Below are 7787 nucleotides of genomic sequence, written 5' to 3' on the forward strand. Positions count from 1 at the left end.
GGCATTTTTCACAGAGGAAGCTGATCAAGTCTTCTCTAGGATGAGTTCTTCTGCGTTTTTTGCCCCATGCTAGCGCATCCCTATTGTGATGTTCCTAGCTGATGAGGTATGGGCTCTGGGAGTCCCCTTGAGCTTTTCTTCAGTCCTTGAGGTACAAGCCCTGGAACTCTGATTAAATCATCTCATTTGATGAGGCATCAAAAGACCCCCATCCTGTCATGTTTGTGAGAGCACCATAGAATGACCTAACAGACTTACCCTGTGTCTAATACAAGCGGAACTTTTAATAAACTTTACTTTTCCTTAGCTAAGACTTCAGTCGAATTCATTGGGCAGGACCCAGCGGCGTGTTGGTATTTGGGGTCTCCAGAGCAACCCTAACCCTCTTAGTGGGTAACCTTTTCAGTAGCCAATTTGAGTTCCTAGATCCAAAGTTGAGGGCACCCATGGCTTTCTCTGTAGAGGTGGATAATGGCAGGGGCTGCATTTTGGAAGGGAACCCAGATGGAAAGTCCTTGCTGTTGCCACACTCGATCTTTGGAGAGCCGGGCCACGGCGGTGGCCGAATTCTCAAAGAGGTGCCACAGCTGCTGCTGCTTGTGCTCCGGCTGTGTTGTGGCCGCCTCTTCCTGCAGCTCCGGGGGCAGTTGCTTCTCCTGCTTGGCCTCGGCCCGGCCCTGCCCACTTGGTGAACCAATGCTCTGGCGGTGCTCGGGATCGCCTTCCTCCTTCTTATGCTCCATCCTCCTCCTTTCTCTCAGCTTCTTCCTCCTCGTAGTCTTTCTCGTCTTCTGGTGAGCAGGTGGTGGGGCCCCGAGGCCAGCTGTTCTCTCTCCCCTCCACCCGGGGGACTCCTTCACCTTCTTCCCCCCCCCCACCCCCCACCACCACCCCCCCCCACCTCCCCCCCCCCCCCCCCCCCCTACACGACGCTCTTCCAGGTCCCAGCTCACCACACACCCCACCAGCCCCCAGCCTGGCCCGCCGGAGGTCCGAGACACTGCTCGCCAAACGCTGCCGCGCTCGGGCCGCTCCCAGGGAGATGAGCAATACCATTTCCGCTGCCTCTCTCCCCACGTGGCCCGCCGGGCCCTCTCCTTCCGCCCCTCCCACGGCACTAGGGCCGCCTCGGAGACACCTCCTCCCTCCCCCCTCCCCAGGCCCCTCGCTCACAGTCCCAGCCTGGGCCCCGGAGCCCACACTGAGAACTGAGGAGCCTGGAGGCTGTGGTGAAGCCTGCTGTCCTTCCCCTTGTCTACTCCTCCCCCACCCCCGCCCCAGTTCTCTCAGTTTCACTTTTAAAAGCACACATAGGAAACCTGTTTGCGAGTCAAGTCAGTTACACTTTTAAAAAGCCTTTAAGTAACAAGCCCTTTCCGAATCAAGGCAGTTCCACTTTAAAAAAAAGCATAGAGGTAACAAGCCCGTTCCGAGTCAAGGCAGTTACACTTTTAAGAAGCATATACATAACTCCATCTCAAGTCAAGTCATTTACACTTTTTAAAAGTATACCATTAATAATGTACCCGACCTCGAGTCACCCTCCATCTTGTCTCAGTCCCCAATGATGGGGTACCTGGGGTCTAGGTCAATTTGTGAAACCAACTTGTGAAAGTCTGTGAAATTGTAACGGCAATTTGTATTGTAAAATTGTTATCTGTAAAATTCCTTTCCCAAACTCCGACTCTGCCCCTTCCCCCTATCCGAACTAGGCCTAGGCAACACCTTGGGAATCCTTTGTTCTTACTTAATCCGGTCTGGCCCAAATCCTCACGTCTCCTCCGGCTTGGCCCAAATCTTATCTAAACTATCTATGCATTGAGGTCCCTTCCCTCCGGTCAGCCCAGACAATGGCAGCCTTACCCTTTAAAAGTAAAAGCACGTACCCCTCTCACTCGCAGGTCCCCTAAAGGACTCTTGCACGCTTCTCATGGAAGTGTAGCAGGTCCCCTAAAGGACTCTTGCCCGCTTCTCATGGAAGTGTAACAAACTTCTACAACTCTCCAATTAAGCCTGAGACCTTGAATTCTTTCCAGACGATATTGCAGGTTTTCTGGTCTTGGATAAGATAAGAATATCTGCTGAACCTTTTGGGATCCCGTTTTACCCCCCCCCCCCCCCCATCACCCACCATTTTGTACACCCTTCTTCACGGATGTAAAGTCCGAGTCCCAGGATTTCTGTGAAACTGTCCAAGGTATAGTCACAAACCCTGTTCTGGGAAATTGAAACAACTATATTCCGTATAAGGTACTAAACTGAGAATTAACCAATTGCATTCCTGTTTTTGTAACTTCCTGCTTGCGTATGGATCTGATCAGTACTTTGCGGTTTTTGTCTTTAAATACTCTGGCTCTGCCCCAGCTCGGGGCTGTCTGATTTGAGGTTACATTCAGACTGCCGGCCCTAATTAAAATCCACACTAAATTTATATTAAATTATGTCCAGGTTTCTGTTCGTTGATTATCTACACAACATTTTTGGAGGCCCCAGGGATATTAGGACCTGGACCAGCAAGGGTCTCCTCCTGCGGAGGCGAGCGTCTCCCCCATGACTCTCAGGGGAGTCGACACCTGAGACGGTGTAGGGCCTCGGACTCGAGACTGAGAACTTACCGATAGACCCTCATTCTCCCCTGAAATCCCAAGATTAGCTCGCACCTGAGAGCCCAAATATGTGGTTGGACCCTAACTATCCCCATGGAGCCAGAATGCCTTTTGAAAGTGTAACTGCCAAGGCTCGGAATGGGCTTGTGCCTATGCCTTTTAAAAGTGTAACTGCCAAGGCTCGGAATGGGCTTGTTACCCGTATGCCTTTTAAAAGTTTAGCCGCCTGGGCTCGGAATGGGCTTCTTATCCCTTTGCCTTTTAAAAGTGCAACTGCCAAGGCTCGGAATGGGCTTCTTACCCCTATGCCTTTTAAAAGTTTAACTTACTTGACTCGAAATGGGGTTATATGTGTGTTTTTAAAAGTGTAACTGACTTGACTGGCAACCATGTTTCATGTGTATGCTTTTAAAAGTGAAACAGAGCACGGAGGCCGGGTGGGGGGGTCGGGGGGTCGGGTCAGACCGTGGGCGGCAGGGAGGAGATGAGGGGGAAGGGTAGAGGTCTTCCCCGCCTCCGCCTTCCTTTGTACTCAGTGTGGGCTCCTGGGCGCAGGCAGGGACTGTGAGGGCGTGGGGGAGCTGCGGAGAGCAGGAGGGGTGGTAGGTGTGGGCTAGCGGGCCGCGTGGGGAGAGAGGCAGCGGTAGTGGTAGTGCTCATCTCCCCAGCGGCGGCCAGAGCTTGGCAGCGTTTGGCGGGCAGTGGCCTCGGCAGGCCAGGCTGGGGCTGGGTAGTGGTGATGAGGGGGTGATAGGTGTTACAGGGGCTCCAATGACCTGAGTCCCTGAGTGGACAGTCTGGCATGAATTCATAGGACCCAAGCAATCTTTTAAGTCACGATTGTAAAAGTTTATTGTTACGCTATACAGCGGGCAGGAGGTCTTAGGGAATCTGTAAACTTAAAGAAGTCTTAGGTATAGTTTATAAAGAGTTATAATAGTAAATCAGATGTCAATAATGCTAACTAGGTGAGTGAGGTTGGGATTAGGGAGGAGTTAAGGAGTGGTCAATGCTTAAAGGAACACTCACTTTTAATATCAACTGCACAAGTGTATTGCCCATAATTCACTGGGAAATAGCCCAAGGGGGGCTACACGGAGGTGTGGTTTTAGGCTTGAAAAGTCACTAAGTCAGCTAGCGATCAGTGTTATGTGTGACAAGGCGGACGTTGGGAACCGAGGCCAACGGGATTCAGGATGTGTATAATTGGCTGAGGGGTTAACTGACGGATAGTGCATTGAAGGATTCATAGGTGCAGCTGGCCATTATAATAGGGGGAGATGAAACAGTCTATGAATTGTTGCTAGGCAGTGTTGGAAGGGGGAAGGGGAAGAGTTAATGCTCTGAGGCTGGGGGAGAGGGGGATGTGATTTTACAAACTGGTTTTACAAATTGATTTCACATACTGATGTTACAAATATAGACACCCCAAGCACCCCATCAGTGGGATGTGTGCTGAGCTCCGGACCTGGGGGGTGGGGAGATGAAGGAGTCCCCTGATGGAGGGGAAAGAGAACAGCTGGCTGAGGGGCCCCACCTCCAGCTTGCCACAAGATGAGGAGGAAGAAGAAGCTGAGAGGAAGGAGGAGGATGGAGCCTAAGTAGGAGGAAGGCGAATCGGAGATCCGGGAGCACCGCCAGAGCATTGGGTCACCAAGTGGGCACGGCCGGGCCGAGGCCAAACAGGAGAAGCAGCTGCCCTGGGACCTGCAGGAAGAGGCAGCCGTGGCAGAGCCTGAGCACAAGCAGCAGCAGCTGTGGCACCTCTTCCAGAATTTGGCCACTGCCGTGGCCCGGCTCTCCAAAGATCGAGTGTGGCAACAGCAAGGACTTTCCGACTGGGTTCCCTTCCAAAATGCAGTCCCTGCCGTTACCCACCTCTACAAAGAAAGCGTGGGTGCCCTCAACGAAGTTTGCAGCTAGGAACTCAGATTGGCTACGAGCATCACATTAGGGACGTGTTTGCATGGGGCCAAACACGCAGAAGAACTCTTCCTAGAGAAGACTTGATCACCTTCCTCTGTGGAAAATGCCTCCCCCAAGACTAACTGTAGTACCCCCTAACCGAGTTACTACGTACAACAGAAACTAGCTCATCTGTAGAGACTGATCTGTACCCCTTCCGTGAAGCCATAGCTCTGCATGGTAAAGCTTTTTTTTTTTTTTGCTTTTTGGAGGGCAGTTGGGGTTAAGTGACTTGCCCAAGGTCATCAAGGCTAGTTTTTGTGTAAAGTGTCTGAGGCTGTATTTGAACTCAGGTCCTCCTGACTCGAGGGCCAGTACTCTATTCACTGTGCCACCTAGCCTCCCCTATGGTAAAGCTTTTTCAAAACATTTCTCTGCTAAAAATGATGAGGACTTGTTTGGACTTCTTTTCATGCTCAGAGTTGAATTTCAGCTGTTGTCTATTATTTCTGTTACAGCTAATGTGTATTGATATTTGTATTTGTTAGGAATATAGCTAGAATTTAGCTAAACAGATTCTTAGATTGCCAGTTAGTCCTAATCCTCTAATGTCCCAAATGCTGTTTTGAGCTAAATATTTTGTGCCAAATGTGTTAGCAGGCAATGAAAATAGTATGCCTGAATTTTCTGTATTCTTAAAATTGATTGGATTTTCTTACCTCAGGTGCTGATTAATCTTTATGGCTAAGTATACATTTCTTAGATTTTTTTTTTAGGTGTGACATCTATAATTATCATGGCCTACCTAATTGCAGCTAAGTATAAGGATTCACTGAGGTTCTAGCATGTAGATAATTTTTTTTCTTTCAGAAGTCTCTGTAAAAGCATACTCGTTTTTCTAGTGGTTCAGTAGTGATGATGAGTTCATGACCAACCAGAGGTGGGAATAACAAATGAATTATTACTTTACTTTCTTTACTTTACCCTTAGTTACTTGTTAGTTGATATCATCTGGAACAACAGGGGTCCTACAAACTTATACACTTTCCTTTTCCCTGGGCTGGAATTAATACAAACCAAAGACATTTTGGTATCAACAGAATCAGATTCAGGAATGCAGTTTATTGAAAAGTATTTCCTTTTCTTTTCTTTTGTAATTTATTTTGATACTTGTAATGATGTTTGTCAAGGACTTGAAGATTTACATAGTACTCTCCCCTCTTCAACTCAGATAATGTAAATATTATTATTACTGATATACAGATGGGGGAAAAAGGTTCAGAAAAGTTGGGTATCTTAACCAATGACACAGCCACACAAATAGTAAATAGCAGAGCTTGGATTTAAAGCTAAGTCTCAGGTAGTACATGTTCGTGTTCTATGTTCTTATAGATGTGGATAATGCTGTCTTTTAATCTAGATCACAGTCCATACATGTCTACTTGATACTATTTTTGTCCATATTCTCCTACAAATCCTCAGTAGAGCAAAGATGTACCTGTTGTGCTGGGTTTTATTGCATATTTTGGGTACTAGCCCAGAATTTGTGCTATTTATCTGTTATCACTGGCACTGAATATAATGCCAGTCCCTTTCGTTTTACAAAATAAATTTTATTAAAATTTTTGGTCTTAACATCACCATGGGTCCATCCCATTTCCTTTTTCTGATCATGTATGTCCTAGAGAATTTCACTTATGCCACTTGTTGCATATAAATCACAATTGGTAATAGTAAAAAATAAAAGTGAACCTCACTGAAAGTGATCAAACTGGAAAAGAGTTTTCATGTGTGACTTTACAAGTGAACCACACTGAACATCATCAAGTTTGACAACAGTTTTCATGTGTGCTTTTAAGTCAACTAAGGACTAAAAAGGGCCACTCCAAATCAAATAACCAGTAAACTAATTTATCACCTAATAAAGGGAAGTCTAATTTTTAATGTTCAATTTTAAAAAAGAAAACACATTAATAAACCACTGTTGAAGACCTGACTACTTTGAGAGTAACTTTACTTTAACAACAACAAATTAGTCATTTCTTAACCTGTTTTCAGTACAACAAAACTGGCAACATTTGCCTGTCACTCATCATGCAGATTTAATGCAAATTGTCTTTATCATGTAACTATACCTCCTCCATTTTGCTGGCAAAATTTGCACTTGTGTCAAAAAAAAAAAAGTTGAATAAACTACTCTTGAAGGGCTGACTACTTTGATAATAACTTTAATCTAACAACACCAAATTAATCATTTCCTAAAACTTTTCTTCAAATAAACCCTAGCTCCTCCCAATGGGGCAAAATTTGCCCTAAACCACCCAAAATTGTCTCCTGATCGGCAAACTGTATCCTTTTCTTTGTGGAGCAGAAGTAGTCTCTTCCCCAAACATCATATTTTTACCACTCCCACCTTCTCCCTCAGCTCTTAGTTTTATTTATTAATTCAATAGTTTTCTTAAATTCAATTTTATTAATCTCTCCTTTGGTTTTCATTATTTCTAATTTAGTATTTAATTGGGGATTTTCAATTTGTTCTTTTTCTAGCTTTTTCAGTTGCATGCCCAATTTACTGACCTCCATTTTCTCTATTTTATTTATGTATATATTCAGGGATATAAAACTTCCCCTAAGGACTGCTTTTGCTGTATCCTACAAGTTTTGGTATATTGTCTCATTATTGTCATTCTCTTAAATGAAGTTGTTTATTGTTTCTATAATTTCTTGTTTGACCCACTCATTTTTTGGATGAAGTTAGTTTCTAATTAGTTTTTAGTCTATCCTTCCATGGCCCTTTAATACATATAATTTTTATTGCATCATGATCTGAGAAGGATGCAATTAATATTTCTGCCTTTCAGCACTGAATTGTGAGGTTTTTATGCCCTAGAACATGGTCAATTTTTGCATATGTGCCACATACCAATGAGAAGAAGTCATATTCCTTTTTATCCCCATTCAATTTTCTCCATAGGTCTACCATATCTACCTTCTCTGAGATTCTATTTACCTCCTTAACTTCTTTCTTGTTTATTTTGAGGTTACATTTATCAAGCTCAGAGAAGGGGAGATTGAAGTCCCCCACTAGTATAGTTTTACTATCTCTTTCTTCCTCTAACATCCTTAACTTCTCCTCTGGGAATTTGGATGCTGTACCACTTGGTACATCAATGTTTAGTAATGACATTGCTTCATTTTCAGTGGTGCCTTTTTGCAGGATATAGTTTCGGTCCTCATCTCTCTTAATTAGATCTAGATGCAAGTGGTGATAAAGAA

At 45.0% G+C, this 7787-nt stretch overlaps 1 pseudogene; it reads left to right on the top strand.

Moving 5' to 3' along the window:
• The first annotated feature begins 3447 nt into the window (after positions 1 to 3447).
• On the top strand, positions 3448 to 6505 carry LOC138147974 (HUWE1-associated protein modifying stress responses 1 pseudogene; annotated as a pseudogene).
• Positions 6506 to 7787: the final 1282 nt, after the last annotated feature.

Source organism: Petaurus breviceps, unplaced genomic scaffold (assembly GCF_028583685.1).
Source record: "Petaurus breviceps papuanus isolate PSGF00001 unplaced genomic scaffold, PetGlider_PUasm1.0 90819, whole genome shotgun sequence".
Classification (NCBI taxonomy): Eukaryota; Metazoa; Chordata; class Mammalia; order Diprotodontia; family Petauridae; genus Petaurus; species Petaurus breviceps.